The sequence below is a fragment of the Amphiura filiformis genome, chromosome 5 (assembly GCF_039555335.1).
Source record: "Amphiura filiformis chromosome 5, Afil_fr2py, whole genome shotgun sequence".
NCBI classification, from domain to species: Eukaryota; Metazoa; Echinodermata; class Ophiuroidea; order Amphilepidida; family Amphiuridae; genus Amphiura; species Amphiura filiformis.
The window spans coordinates 5,774,840-5,790,655 of record NC_092632.1 but is presented as its reverse complement, the minus strand read 5'-3'; the positions used below and the strand labels follow the sequence as shown (position 1 = coordinate 5,790,655).

Genomic DNA, 15,816 nt, shown 5'->3' with positions numbered 1-15,816 from the left:
ATTACCTTGAAAAATGTCTCAAAAAATACAAGGCGCCAGTTATATTCCGGTCTGAAACTATCACACATTATTTTTAACATTAATAACATCACAAATTCAAGAACAAACCCAAATTGTGAAAAAAATCACCCCGGTCAGATTTTTTGGCTATTTTCTCCATTTACGATCCTGCCCAAAAGTGTCTCCTTTTGACATGATACGTCACATATTGCGTGTTCATAAAGAGTAGTAGAGTATTATATATACTTAGCAAATTGACTGTCTGTCAACCTGTTACATATTATAGGCCCTACATCTGTACATAAGGCGCAGGATCGCACAAGACGATGAAGAATTTAACAAAGTGAGTATTTGCTACTTTTGCTTAAATCAAAATACATTATAACGTCTTACGGAAAAACTTCAATCAAGCACGAACATTAATTAATTTACTCTACAAAATGAACACTGACAACTAAGAAAACAAACAAGTAGCCTAAAGATGACTTCGTATGGGTCTTTAGAAACTTTCATAAATGGGACCAAGTTTAAAAAAGGGTGAAAAGCCACACAGGAAAGATTTTTTACACTTGGCCCCTTTTTACGTTTTGAAACGTGTTTTGGTAGATATTAATTCTTTTTTTAAGGTAAAAAGATATTGCGCGGTAAGTGGTTTTAGCCATGCGAAGGAAAGTAGTTGGATATCCATATTCGCGGTTAATGGTTCTTTGTAGCCCTCATGGGCAAACTAGTTGGATATCCATATTTCGCGATGAGTGGTTTTTGAAGCTTCGAGGGCAAACTAGTTGGATATCCATATTTCGGTTAGCAGTTCTTTGTAGCCCTCTTGGGCAAACTTGTTGGATATCCATATTTCGCGATTTGTGGTTCTTTGTAGCTCGGCGGGGTAAACTAGTTGGATGTGAGTGGTTTTTTACAGCTTCGAGGGGCAAACTAGTTGGATATCCATATTTTGCGGTTAGCAGTTTTTGTAGCCCTCATGGGGCCTATGTTCGATATCCTCATTTCGCGATTAGTGGTTTTTAAACTGCAAACCTAATAAAGATATTTTGATAATTGAAAATAGTCTTTATCATAAATCGTATTGAAAGAGTCAACAAGCGTTAGAAATTATAATTTGACATGGAACTTCGGTCATATTTTATTTGAAATATAACTGGATGTTAGGGTCTGCATGCATGGTATGCATAGTATGATGATATACAGACATTGACCTTTTCCTAAAACTATTAAGCAGCAAGTTGTGTATCACACCCATCATCAGACGATGTGACTGCATAAAAGGGCAATGTCGGGGAGTATAGGACACAATCGAGGGGGAGAGATGAGGTCCGACCAGGGCCGACCGAGGCTCCTACACAGGTTACGCTCCCTGTGGAGGGGCGGAACCAAACTGGCTGATGTGGAGACTAAGCCAGTTTGCGCCGGTCTGATACTGCGTCTTTGACCATGCGCAGATCTGGCTGGTCAGGAAGATATTTAATATCCCGAATTTATAATATGCCTACCAGTTCCATCTATAACCGATTTGCTAGAGAAAATTTGTTACCATGTTTAATAAATTCGTATTAATCGTATAATAAAATGTGGCCAAATGTATATCTGTGTACATAGTGTGTGGATCCACTCTTCTACGGACTTGGCTACTAAGCATGTCGGGAAGGATATGGCGGTATGCTGACCTGGGTCAATATGTTCTGGGCAGATGAGGTCCCACCAATTGCCTCACGACCTTATGTGCGATCATGTGTAACAGGCAATTCCCGATAATAATAGAGGTTCCCTGCCATCATGGGTTCGAACCCCTTTATTGTATTTTATTGTTAAACCTGAATAGCGTGATTACTTTTGAATGAGCGGCAGCACACATATTTTGTTTGAGGATAGCTGGATCTATCTCCTTTTCCTCACATCTTCTCTGTAGTACAAAGCTGTCTTTTTATCTAGTGTTTAGACAATGTTTACTCAACCATTGCTATCAATGGATGTTGCCAGTTTTGACGACTTCTAACTTTTGAAATGCCCAAAATGAATCAATAAAACCGTGTATAAGATATTTGCGGGGATATTTGGGCGCGATTACAAAAAATTAGAAAATAAATGGGCACTTCTGGGTTGGGTATCTATAGAGGCCCTGCATGAAATTATTGATTGGCTCCAAACAAAGAATTTGAACCGGCGTCCTTCACCGTAGTTATGGCGGAGTACAGTCCATTCAATCAAATGTTGTCATCAACCTATTTGATCGTAGTGCAGGGTTATGTGTGTGAGACGAACTGTCACAGTAGATTGCAATCATGCTTTTGTTGAATGCATTTGAGTAGTCTGCCATATTTACGGGATGATACTTCACATGCAATGCCTCTATAGATTCTATAGAATTTAAGTATGATATATTTTCGATGGTAATATATTTTCACTTTCAAAGTTTGTAGTTTTCATAATTGCAATTTCTGAATATTATATAAAAGGTGGGAATAAGTCTATAAATGAAAGAGTATCGGATCATTTTGAATGTTAATAAATACTAAACGCCGGGCGGTAGACACCAGCAATATCAGGGATTGCCGCGATTCTTGCAGTAGCTTTTATGAATAGAATACAATAGTGGATACAATAGCGGATACAATAGCGGAACAATAGAGCTCTCTTACGGGCAAATAAACCTCGTCGCGTTTTGCTAAATTTTACTTCTTCTTTTTCATGAACTAACCGTTATTTCATTAAGTAACCGTTATTTTTTAAAACTTGGCAAAACCTCGACGCGAGGTTTTTTATGTGTAGTTTTAAGTTGTAGTGTAAGATTTTGTACAGCGCATTGGGGTCATTTGATGAAATGTGCTTTATAAGCATGCTTTTTCATTTCATATACAAGTTCTTGACTTGTGTCACTCCTCATAGCCTATTGTTCACTCTAGCAATTTATTTTTAAAAAATATAAAAAAAAGTTGTTAACAATATTTTTGTTTAAAAAAATAAATATACAAGAGAAATAGCAAGCACAAGGCTTATTGTGGAGTTCATCAAAGTCAAAGGATAACATGGTTTGGATAGAACCAACTCAGCCAGCCACACAAGTAGAGTTGGGCGACTAAGTCGCCAATAGTCGTTAGTCGCGACTATTACTGATAGTCGCGACTACGACTATTGAAAACCAAAAGTCGACTAATGCAAGTATATTTTTTGTGTTAAAAAATTACTTTAAAAGTGCCAGTTATTCGCACCAAAACCAACCAAATACTAACATATAAACTGCGAAAAATGTGAAAAAATGTTAGTCATTGTCTTACCAATAGTAACACTAACCAACAAGTAATCATAATGTCCATAAATCATCATTAAATTGGTGTTATTGACTTGTTGTCGAACTACTTTCCCACAAGATAAAAGCCGTTAAAAACTCAAATTACTTAGAACTGTCGAACATCTCATTATGATTATAATTTATGCAGCGATAACAGGTGTAGCAGCGTCATAGCGTGCATGTACAGACCCAGGTTGGGTGTTTGTACCAACTACTGAAGGTATGAGATTATTTCAACTTTGGAAAGAAACAGCGAGAACTTCCGAGAAGTGTTTTCCAAAAGGGAAAATTTAGGAAAATATTATTAGATTAGAAGTACTTTTCACGTAATTTCAAAAAGCTATGCTTATTGTGGTAACAGAATATTTAGAAAGCAACAGGAAAATAAACAAATTAGCTGACAAACAGTCGTAATGTTGCAATGCCACCCCTGTAGCGACAAATGCAGTAGTCTAGATGAGGTCAGGTGACGTAGGTCGGAGGTGAAAGTTAATCGTACATGCACGATGCAACACGTTCATGAGCATACCATGGAAAATATGCACGGCCGTACCGGCATGTTTACATATTTTCATGCACAGCAAAACATGGAAACGAACGAAGATCGCTATTGGAATATTGAAGGTTTGAGAAATTATATGAAGTTTCTTGTGCTGTTGCTGGAAAGTGGCAAGTGAATTTAATTTAACAGAAAAGTTAGGCCTATATTACAGCATTTTACAGTCAAATATTTGCATCGCAAACGTGCGATACAGTGTAGCAATTTGTATCGCAACAGTGCTGGTTTGTGTAGCAAACTGTGATGTGATGCCGGCAATCACGGGTCCTGTAATCATGCATTATAAATACTAAATTGCCACCAATCTTTCACCCAATTTTTCAGTCCAATTATAACCACAGATAGTCGCGACTATTTGCTGTCGACTAGTCGACTAGGAAAAAAGTGATAGTCGCCCAACTCTACACACAAGAGGAAGTTTGCTAATGGCATTGTGTGTAAAAATCTGGTGGATATCATGGCTGGATTCGCACAGACTTTCAATGGCGACAACTTTGCACATTTGAAAAAAGAACTTGCTTTTATTGTTTTACCAATTGTTGGGTCTGATTGTTGCAACAGAACTTTCATTTTGTTTGAACTTTTCTATATAAAAAAAAAAGCCTGTGCTGTAAATGAAAAATAAAACCCCAGGAATTTCCGATCATCAAAGTTCATTCCACTGGGAGAATTGTGTCCTTGTTTGCTGTGTCTTGTCCAATATTTTACCCATAATGCACTATGTTCTGAATTATCGAATCAGCTTATTACAGGAGATAAAAAAAGACTTTCTGTCAGTAATTTTGATTTGTTTCTAAATTATGTTTTCATAAATATACCAACAATTCTGAAACATCTTGGTCCGTATGCACAAAAGAGTTAGACCGGGTCTAAAGTTAGACCTGGTCTTAGACCTGGTCTAACTTTAGACTTGATCTTACTCTTTTGTGCATACGGACCTTTATGTCTAATAAACTAGCATTAGATAAAGCTATAAACAAAGCTTGTTTCTTGTAGGTAGGTAGCCTGAAAACCTAAATGTGAAATAATCTATGCCTCAAATCACTTATTTATTGTCAAATCAGTGCAGAGTAAGTTAGATATGAAAATTGAACATTAGAAAATTATATTTTGATTTTCAATAGGCTATTTACTATTGTAAACAAAATATATGAGAAAAATATCTGTAGACAAATGTTGTCATTATTTTTTTGCTTGAAAATATAATTTCTTTTCAGGATTTCTCAAATAAATAGCTCCCAAAAATTGTGTGTGGCCTACAGGAAACAAAGTCATTTTTATTTTGGTCTAAAGGAATAACCTTGATGGAACTTGCCTGACTGATAAATTATCTATTCATTTATGTGTTGCCTGACTGATAAATTATCTATTCATTTATGTGTGCTTGTTCTATCACCTGTCACTTAGTGGTCTTCCAATGATGGCGCCTATGGCCACCTCATGAAATTTTAAAATTCAAACTTACATATTTTATTTTTACTCACTGCTCACCATCACTTAAGGTGGGTTTGAGGAGAGCATGACCTAGCAGTGTTTGCACTCTAATATTAAGACAAATGAAGCTGACATACAAGGAGAATGGTTTGGGTTCTATAAAGGAGATCCCACAGCTAATTTTCTCCCCATGTGCATGATTGTTCTCAGGAGGGGGAAAATGTTTGAAACTAAAATTGTGATATATTAGTGGCCTTAACTTAAGAACCGCAAGACCTATGGAAATATAAATGTGATTATTGGCTTCCTTGACTCATTTCCCATACGATCAATGTATTATTATTAAGAAGTATACTGTAGTTTGAGTTAAATGGCTACAAGTAGAAAGATATGGCTCCTCCCATCTCATTCCCCTTGATATCAACACATTTCTTGTTAGTAGTGCACAGATCAAAGGAAGTTGTATGACCTGGGTGTAAACTAAATGATTTAGCAATGGCATAAATAAAGCTATCTGACAAATAATCTATAATTTATAACAACTATCCTTTGGAATCACTCATCCAAGAGCTCTTCACTCATCTTTCAAATGATATATCATTTTAAAGCTTATCACATATAGGCTACATTCTAAATATGAAATAAAACAAAATTGACCGCTAGCCAACTTTATATGAGATTCATGGTAGACGGTCACATAATGGACATGGTATCTTTACAAACACCTTTAGAAGGTCTTTGACTTTATGCTATGACTGATCATACTGATGATCAGCAGGGCCTTAGAATGATTTGTGCAGAAAAAACATTGAAAATTGATGTAAAAATAAAAATGCATTAAAAATACATTTCATGGGTTAATTGTGTGGAAAATGTAAATTGTAAATTATGCGATGGGAATTGCTCAGAAAATGGTGTATTTCACAGGGATTTATGTAAAGCTTTGGCAACATCCAACCAATTTATTTTAAATTCTGAGAGCAATTTAGAGATTACCTATAATCAAGGCTGTCAAATCAAATCTCACTTACAAAATCAAATTGTGAGTAGAAAGGCAAATTTCATGATGTGAAAAGTGTTGTGCCCTGATCACCTGCATACAATCTTATACAGTACTGGTGAATAGATTCTCCAAGACTCAAGACACAGTTGGGAATTAAATAGTCATGTTATAAAAAAAAGAGTTGTAACTGTTGTAAAAACTGTATTTATTGAGTCAATATGCACATTGAGGATTTGTTTGTGGCTATCTGGATGCTAGTATACAACTGTCTGTAAAAGTGCTGATTTAAATTAGTACAGGGTTCAGCAAAATAGTGTATTTACAACATATAAATGAATTATGTTGGTCTGCCAAGATATGGTCCAGGCCAAGAGGTAAACAAAAGCTGTGTTCACATTGTATGCCTGGCAGAACTTGGTCGGCGCATGTTGCTAGGAGTAGCTGTAGGCACTGCCAGGAGTAGTGGCAATGTGAACGATGGTCAGTATAAGTACTGCCAGATGTATGTCCGAGTAGTGAGCTAGGTGTAATCTCTGCCAAGGCGTATTGTGCAATGTGAACGCTGCTATGTCTGGCACCGGGTGTAAGTTTGACTCTTTTATTTTGTTGGAACTAAGAAATTACATTTCGTGTGGTTGAAAGAAGTCACAGAAAACCAGAAGTGGTAGCCGATGTTTACGCCAACCAGAAGTGAATGCTTGGTGTAACTGGTCATTGTAGTGCTAGTAGTAGGTTAGGTGTGGACACACAGTAGGAGTAGGGAAAACCTTTGTGAAATTTTTATGAAAGTTAGCGTAAGTTTATGCCAGGTGTAACTCAGGCTAAGAATTTGAAATAAAAGCTAAATAGGACGGAAAAATATGTTCAGTGGGTAGGTCTTTCAAATCAACCTTTAATTTGCACCATGTGTTATTCATCTGGTACCAACAATATGTTTTACATTATATTTTGTTTTAAACCATGCAATCAGCTGACCCAGCTTTAATGCATTAATATAAGGGTCAGAAATGTTTTTTACAGATCTTCCAAAAGGATTTCCCAATGGTATGTGTATGACTAATGGTTGGGCATTCAACATCCTAGAAACACTCAAATACATACACTCCAAATGGACTACAAATTAGTCTAATCAGTCTATTATACGCTTTACTCACATTGAAGTTTTCACAACTCTCAAGAGCAAGTCTCTAGGAAACAAAATTGTGATTTTACAATTTGCTTGTTCCGTCCTTCAAATGCATTAAATCAAGTAGTAATTTAGAAAAGAAAAAGAAAATCTGTCCATATTGTGCAAATAGAAAATAGCCTTTAGTCATATATCACATTGTCAGCTCGCTTGTATTGAAATAGCCATAACACTCAAACTAATTGAAAACAGTGTTGCTACATTTGCTTGACCACATGTGCAGCAAACAGGCAGTATATTAAGATGAGGGCAAGCAACATCATAGCCCAGGTAAGGAAAAAACACCCAAAATGCTGATACTTGACACAAATTACTCCGGGAAATTACCATTTGGGTAAACTCCTCGGAAAGACCCGTTTATGGACCACACTGATCTGAAAGACCCCTGATTTTGACCAAAACAGAGAGCTGAAAGACCTGGACTTGTATAATTTCAGTTCTAAAATATTCCCAATTCAATAGCTCATTACTCTCATTTGCTTACTTTTCAAGGTGATTTTCAACCAGACAGCCAAGAAAGACTGCAGCTCTGAAAGATCCCCTTTTGCCAATATGCTGCCAGCTCCCAAAGACTCAACATTTCCAGTTCTGCAGGGAGCATACCCACCAAAAGGTTATGATAACCCTCTGGTGCCAGTCTTGCAAAGCTGACATTGCTGAGCTGCAGTAGGCTACTTGAAAGCAGCTCAATTGGGTGGAAAAGATGTGTTCTGGCAACTCCAATTAAAAATCAAGTAGCATCAAAATGGCAAACCTCAATTAGTAATTATTGCTGACAAAAAATGAAGTTTAACAGAATCAAATTTTTCTTTTGAAATTCAGTTCCCTTTTGTCAATTTCTGATCAGTTTGAATGCGATAAAATCAATGCTGTTTTGAATTCAGTTCCCCTTTTGTGATTGTGTGATAGTTTAAAATTGATAAAGTCAATACCATATTAAACTTCAAATGTGACTTATGTTATATGTTTAAATGGCTTGTAAGGTCACACTTATGCAACAAAAACACTCTGTTCTTCGAGTGGAGAGATCTTTCAAGTAGGGTTGGTTGCTCAGGTATTTGTTGTTTGTTTGCAAATTATCCAGGGGGTACTCAGATATATAAGGTATACAGGGATATGCCGCTCTTAGGTCGCTTTTTTTTGCAAGAAAAATCCCTAAACATGAGTCCCGATTTTAGAAAAATTTGTCACAAACTATCAAATCAGCCTTCTTAGGTAAAAAAAATCAAACATGGGTCCCGAATTGAGAACAAAAATCCGTAAACATGGGAGAAATTGGATATAAACTGTCATATCAGCCGCTTTTTTAAAGTAAAAAAATCCGTAAATATGGGTACGGGTTTCAGAGTTCCAGTTGCACACCCTGTCAAAATGTAACGTTAGTACCCTGCTCGGGAAATTATCCTAACAAACCCTTTCATATCCCTAAAATGTTTTAAAAACTTTTGATTTATTCAGTCAAAATCAATCAAATTTTGTCAAAAAATTACCAAAATGCAAAATCTAGGTCGGTAAGTCCCCTAGAACAGGGTTTCTTCCTGTCGCCGGTGCTGCCTAGACTACTGCCCTCAATTGGTCAACTTACGTTCTTTGGTAAAAAAGTGTCAGATTTTTCCCAGATTCTGGGGAACTGAGACTGTGCAGTTGTGTCTGTTTGTTTGTTTGTTTGTTTGTTTAACCAGTCGGTGCGAGTAGACACATGTTTGGGTCCTGATGGGATCAAGCTCAAGCAAAATCCCTGTATATAAATATCCTAAACGAAGACAGCTATGTCGTAATTAGAACTAGCTGCATCTTTTAGCTCAGATTTAAGACTTGTGGAAATCAGTCAAGAAAATAAAGATACAGTGATCCAAAATCTCAAGGAAGATCTAAATTTAAAAGTTGCAGATTGGATGCCCTATTTATTTGTACACAATTTGTACACAATCCATATCCTAGATGAACACAGATATATCGTAATAATGTTTCTGAATGCTCGTCTTGAAGAAACCAGTTTACCCATGCCAAGAATGGTCGCGCCCATTAAAATGACTTTTAAGGTCATGAACTAGGAGGTCAATCGGGTCATTGTCATGCGGTCATCGATCGGCGTGTTTGGCAACGGGTAGGCGGCCCATTCACATGGCAGATTCCTCCTAGTTTTTTCGTTAGCCAATGAGAGGAAGCCTTTTTTGGAGAGATTGGCTTTGTCTTCTTTTCAAATATCACAACGCATTCAGCTCTCATCCGACTAGGATCAGAAATTTAATTTTTGCTATCGCAAAAATCTATTTGTATCCAGAGCCTTGTAAGCTTCATCAAGGCTATTCAACAAGCTACACTGAATTAAAATAATAATTCAGCTTGATTTTCAACCAGATTTGTTAGCAGCAAGGACGGACAATTGATGAGATTTTCCCAAATATTGCATGATTGACGGCATAAAAATCATCGTCAATCGAATTTTAACTTTTCAACAAATCATCGTCAAGACTGTGTCGTGAGGATTTATATTTATAGACTGAGAATTTTTACAAATATTGACGTCAAAAATTATCACAATCAATTGAAATCCAACTTTTCATCAAATTATCGTCAGTGATTGTGTGACGTGAGATTTTATGGTATCAGCGAGTGTCTGATAAACATTGGGTTCATCGAACTTTCGCATTGCACGACCGGCTGTGAGTACGTGGGAACTGAATTGTTTACATTGAAAGTTAGCACACATCGTGGTCAGCGTCGCCATGGGAAAGAGAAATCAGAGAGGCAGAGGATCTAGAAATCAGAGAGGTAGAGGATCTAGAGGTGGTCGTGGGGGAGCTAATAGAGAAGTACAGACAGGAAGAGTGCAAGCTCCGACAGGAGAAAGGCAAACTAGGGCCCAGGCGAGAGCAATCAATCAATTGATTCAGGATAATGGACAGGAAAATGTGGTAGAAATACAGCAGGGCGCCGGACAACAACCAGAACCAATTCCATTACAAGAACGACCAGCGATGGTGCCTGTAGATGCGCAGCAAGTACCGGTACAACGACCCATGCCAATACCCGTTGTAGAACAGCAAAGACTAATGGCGGACCAATTATTAGCAGGTAATTTTGATCAGTCATTGCCAATAATAGGCCATGTCAATACCGTGAATACGGACAATAGGCCATTGATTAATAATAGGCAAAATATCGACGGGCCAATCAATAATGTCAATAGTAGCAATGCTTTTGGTACAATCAATCAAGCAAGGCAGAATGTTCAAGAGGGGCCAATCAATAACGCCACTTTACTCAATAATGGTAGCGCTTATGGTACAATTAATCAACCAATGCAAAATGTTATGGCTAATTCTAGTATTGCTACTTCAGCAGTAGCTTTATCAAGCGCGAAAAGTGCCAATCCAAATGTCATAAATAATGCTAATCACGCTAGTAGTAGTAGGCCTAATGCAATCATTGCTGGTAATGCGTATGGTGCTTTAAATAGCCAGGTGGGGCAGCAGGTTAACGCTAATAATGCTCCAACAGTACCATCTGCGTTTATACCAATGCCGGTACCAATGTCAAGTACAAATATCAATTCACATGCCATGTCTCATAATGCTAATGTTGCTACTAATACAATAGTCAATGATGGTAATGCTATAAATGTCGATATGAATGTATCATTGAGTGACCAGCTTCGATATGGGGTCAATCCTTTAACATCAGTATGTAGTCCATTGGGTTAGGGGATTCCACAGACAATGAAAACAAAAATAATTAATGGGGAGTACGTAGATCTGGCAATACTTATGGAAAAAAGTAACCCAAATAAGCGAGTGGAGGAAGATCATGACCTATCGTTATCAATCAGTGAAGGGGGAGGATTGTATGGAAAAATGCAAAGCCAAAGAAATATATTACTTCAATTTATGCGTGGACAAACGCATTCCTCATTTTTACTTCTGTATTTTTAGAAGCACACCCTCATCGTGCTCAGGAGTTATTGAAGTATATGCAGACAATTAGAACTGCGGCTTCCAGATTTGGTGGGTGGGGGTGGCGTAGTTATGATCAACAGTATAGAATGAGGCAGCAAAGTCACCCGCAAAGTTCTTGGGCAGTTTTAGATGCAGAATTATGGGCTGTGTATGTTGCCGTGCCGGGGTACCCACATTCAATCCGTGATATCTGGGTAGTAGGTTTTCTAACCAGACTGTTAATTCTTCAGCAGTGAATTCATATACAAATTATCGGGCGGTAATTTTCGAATTTTCGTGCCAGGGGACAAGTCAAGGCGGGTTTAGCCAGCAATACGTTGGAAGAAACTTTGCAGCCGCAAGTCCAACCGCACCCACACAAAAAGGGGGCAATGTGTGCTTTGATTTCAACAAGCAAGGATGTATCAGAAGAAACTGCATATATATCCACAAATGCACACGTTGCGGGGACCAAAATCATTCAGCAACACGATGCAAAAAATGGAGCAAGTAAATTGTGTAATAATAATTACAGCAATGCTATCACAGGTCCAGATACCAATTGCACATGTTGCAAGTATCCATCCCCAATTAAATTAAAATCTCTTGTTCCTTTATTAGACCAATATCCTGATGTGTCATCAGCAAAAATACTTAAAGAAGGATTTTCAGATGGATTTAAATTGCAATTTTTAGGGAGAGGGTAGCAAGGAGGCTCAGAATTTACCATCAGTGAGGCAATTTCCTGATAGGGCAATTGAAAAACTTAACAAAGAAATACAAGCAAAGCTAATTGCAGGTCCATTCACTGTTTGCCCAATGGAAAATTTAATAGTTTCACCAATTGGTTTAGTACCGAAATCAGAACCAGGAAAATTCAGACTTATTCAACATCTTTCGTTTCCGGAGGGGGGGTCCATAAATGATGGAATTGATCAAAAAATCTGTAAGGTAAAATACGCAAGTTTTGATGTTGCAGTTAAATTAGTAGCAGGAGTAGGAAAGGGGGCATTAATGGCCAAAGCAGATATTCAATCAGCATTTAGGCTTTTACCAATCCACCGGATGATTTTCAATTATTGGGCATGAAGGTTTTAGATCAGTATTACGTTGATAAAGCTCTGCCAATGGGGGCGTCATGTTCACCGGCACTATTTGAAAAATTCTCAACTTTCATTGAATGGGCGGTGAAAAAGCAGCGGTACTGATAGAGTTACACACTATATGGATGACTTCTTTCTTACTGGGCCGCATGACGGAGTGCGATATAAGTCATGCGGTCAGCTCGTAAAATGTTTTGAAAACGTTTGCGAAAATTTAGGAGTTCCGTTGGCGCCAGATAAATCAGTAGGCCCAGCAACAAAAATTACATATTTAGGACTGGAGATTGACTCAATAAAGCAGATCATTGCGATTCCTCAAGACAAGTTAAAAAGCATTCAGGTGAAAATCAGTAGCGCCTTAAAATCAACGAAAATCTCGTTGAAGGATTTACAATCCGTAATAGGATCCCTTTCATTTGTTTGTAAGGCAGTGTCCCCTGGAAGGGCGTTTCTACGGAGATTAATAGATTTGACATGCGGGGAACAGAAATCGAGGCGTAGAATATAATTAAATCAAGGGGCAAAAGAGGATTTGAAAATGTGGGTCTTATTTCTGGAACGATTCAATGGCATGACCATAATCCCTGACCAAATATGGTCAGGGGAGGAAGATTTGCAACTTTTTACAGATGCCAGCGCAAGTATTGGGTGTGGAGGCTATTTCAGAGGCAAATGGTTTCAAAGTAAATGGCCAGATCAGGTTGAAAAGCATTCTATTGCATGGTTGGAATTGTTTCCAGTAGTAGTGGCGATAGTTTTGTGGGGGGATCAGCTAGTAGGAAAACGAATATTGGTGAGATCAGACAATCAATCAGTAGTGGCGATTATTAACAAACAAACGTCAAAGTGCCCAAAAATAATGACTTTGGTTCGCTTTTTTTTTTACATTACAATGTTTAAAGTCAAATGTTGCCTTTTTAGCAAAAAACATATTCCAGGCAAACGAAATGACATTGCGGATGCTCTCTCACGCCCAGATGGAGCGTTTCCGAGGATGGCGCCAGAGGCAGAGGCAGAAGGTATTCAGGTGCCAACATTTCTTTGGAAGATTTAGAGCGTGTAAGCCAGCAATTGCTGAGGGCATCAATGACAACTTCAACATGGGATTCATACAGAGCAAGTGTCAACTCATTTTTAAAATTTAGAGATCAATTTCAATTGGGTCAAGATTGGCCAGTGCCCCAGAGTCACTTAATGGCATTCATTGCATATCTTGTAGTAGAAAGAAAGTCACCAGCAACTATAAATTCAAGAATGTCGGCATTAGCTTTTGTTCACAAAGTCAATGGGTGGCTAGACCCAACAGATAGTTTTGTAATAAAAAAGATGAAGGAAGGGTGCAAGCGACAAAATCCTCAATGTGATACAAGGCTGCCTATAACACCAGCGATATTGCGCAATTTGTTGGAGAAATTACCATCTGTTTGTAATTCACAATACGAAGTCTTGTTATTTAAAGCAGCTTTTCTTTTAGCATTTTTGGGTTTTTAAGAGTAGGGAATTCACAAGTCTTAAAAAATCAGGCGACATGTCAAGAATTTTAGCAGTAGAGGATATTTCCATTTCACAAACAGCACGAAAAGTTCTAGAGGTTAGAATTAGATTTTGAAAACTGACCAAAGAGGGTTATCGGTTAGTTTGAAAATTGAAAGTTCATCAAGTTGCCAGTTATGTCCAGTAAAAGCTGTAGAGGAATTCCTCAGGGCAAGGCCTATCCGACAAGGCCCTCTTTTCATTCATTTTTCGGTGATCCGTTAACATCATATCAATTCGGGTGCATGTTGAAAAAAGGCATTAAGCTTGTAGGATTATCCCCTAGCCATTTCAGCTCACATAGCTTTAGAATTGGGGCAGCCACTTCTGCTGCATTAGGTGGGGCTTCAGAAGAGGAAATCAAAGAAATGGGCAGATGGAAGTCATCCACTTATCAATCCTATATTAGGCCGCAATTGTTGATAGATTCCGCACAGGTTTTTATTTGATCGGAAAGACTATTTAATGGGTATCAGAAAATGATAAGTAGGCCCAATCAATGCAAAAAAAAAAATGTATTAATAATTATCAATTCATTTTAGGTACTTCACCTGGAAAAAGTGATGAAACTCTCAACACAGGTTAACCAGATGAAAGGATGGATTAAAATAATACCAGTTGGCGATATATTAATTATTAAGCTAAATTTTGTCTACGTACTTCACCTGGACGATGTGACGAGAACTTCTTTCAATGGATAGTATACATACAATAGAACATGTGTATTAACTTTAAGATTCTATTTTCATTTTATTACAGGTAACTCGCCATGAATTGTGGGAACTTCTCTCTACATATATGTAACGTAAGGTTGAGGCTTTAAGCCTCATAAATTTTCAGTTTCACTCATTCTCTCTTTCTCTTCCATGCATAACAGAACGATCCATGCGCACTTGGATACTAGGGGCAGCATCATTAGACGTGCCGGAAATAAGAACACCCAATTGCATGGTGGTGGGGAATGCTATTGGGATGGCAAACCTGGGGGCAAATTTCATTCATCATAAGTAGATTAAGATGGCTACTAGGCCAATACCAATTCCCAACCACAATTATCTTACATATCGGGACGAATGACATATTCAAAGCAAATTTAGGGCAATTAAGGAGTAGTATTACAGAAATGTTAATGACAATCAGACAGCTACTTCCATTCACGAGAATCGTTTGGTCTGATATATTGTTTCGGCTGGCTTATTCTCTAGAGAAACACAGGGGGGCAGGGGTTCGAAGCACCAAGAATTTGAATCAGCATGCTCATAAAGTATGTAGAGAAATGCTGGAAGGGAACGCACACATCATTAGATATAATGATGTGTTGCACCCTGATCTCAACAATGCTGATGATGATGGGCCAATTTATGATTATGATTGCACCCATCCAACACCAAGGGGCCTTTTGATTATGAGGCAACAAATTGCCAATGCCTTGGTAGTTTTTAACAATGATCCGCACATCTTCGCGTACCCTCCAGGGTCAGAGAATTCAGATATTTAAAAACAAGGGGATTTGTGCTAAATTATAAAAAAAAAACGGGGGTGGTAGTGGTTAGCGAGTTTCTAGCGTTTCAGACTAGTAACTCGTTTGGAGGGTGATGGCGGATCATTTTCAACATTCCATATAAAAAATTACTCAAATTATAGCCTTATAAGGCGCCCTTGCTTGTTAAGTATAGTAATTAATCAATAATGATTATCTTTATATCTATATCTATATATAGGTTATTTTCCTACAAAGCTACAAGGATGCTCGGGA

General features: G+C 37.8%; 1 protein-coding gene across 1 annotated transcript in view; it reads right to left on the bottom strand.

Moving 5' to 3' along the window:
- The window catches only part of LOC140152528 (arginine-hydroxylase NDUFAF5, mitochondrial-like), a 421,297-nt gene that overhangs the window by 210,038 nt on the left and 195,443 nt on the right, over window positions 1–15,816 (bottom strand). The gene's annotated exons all lie outside the window — the stretch shown is intronic.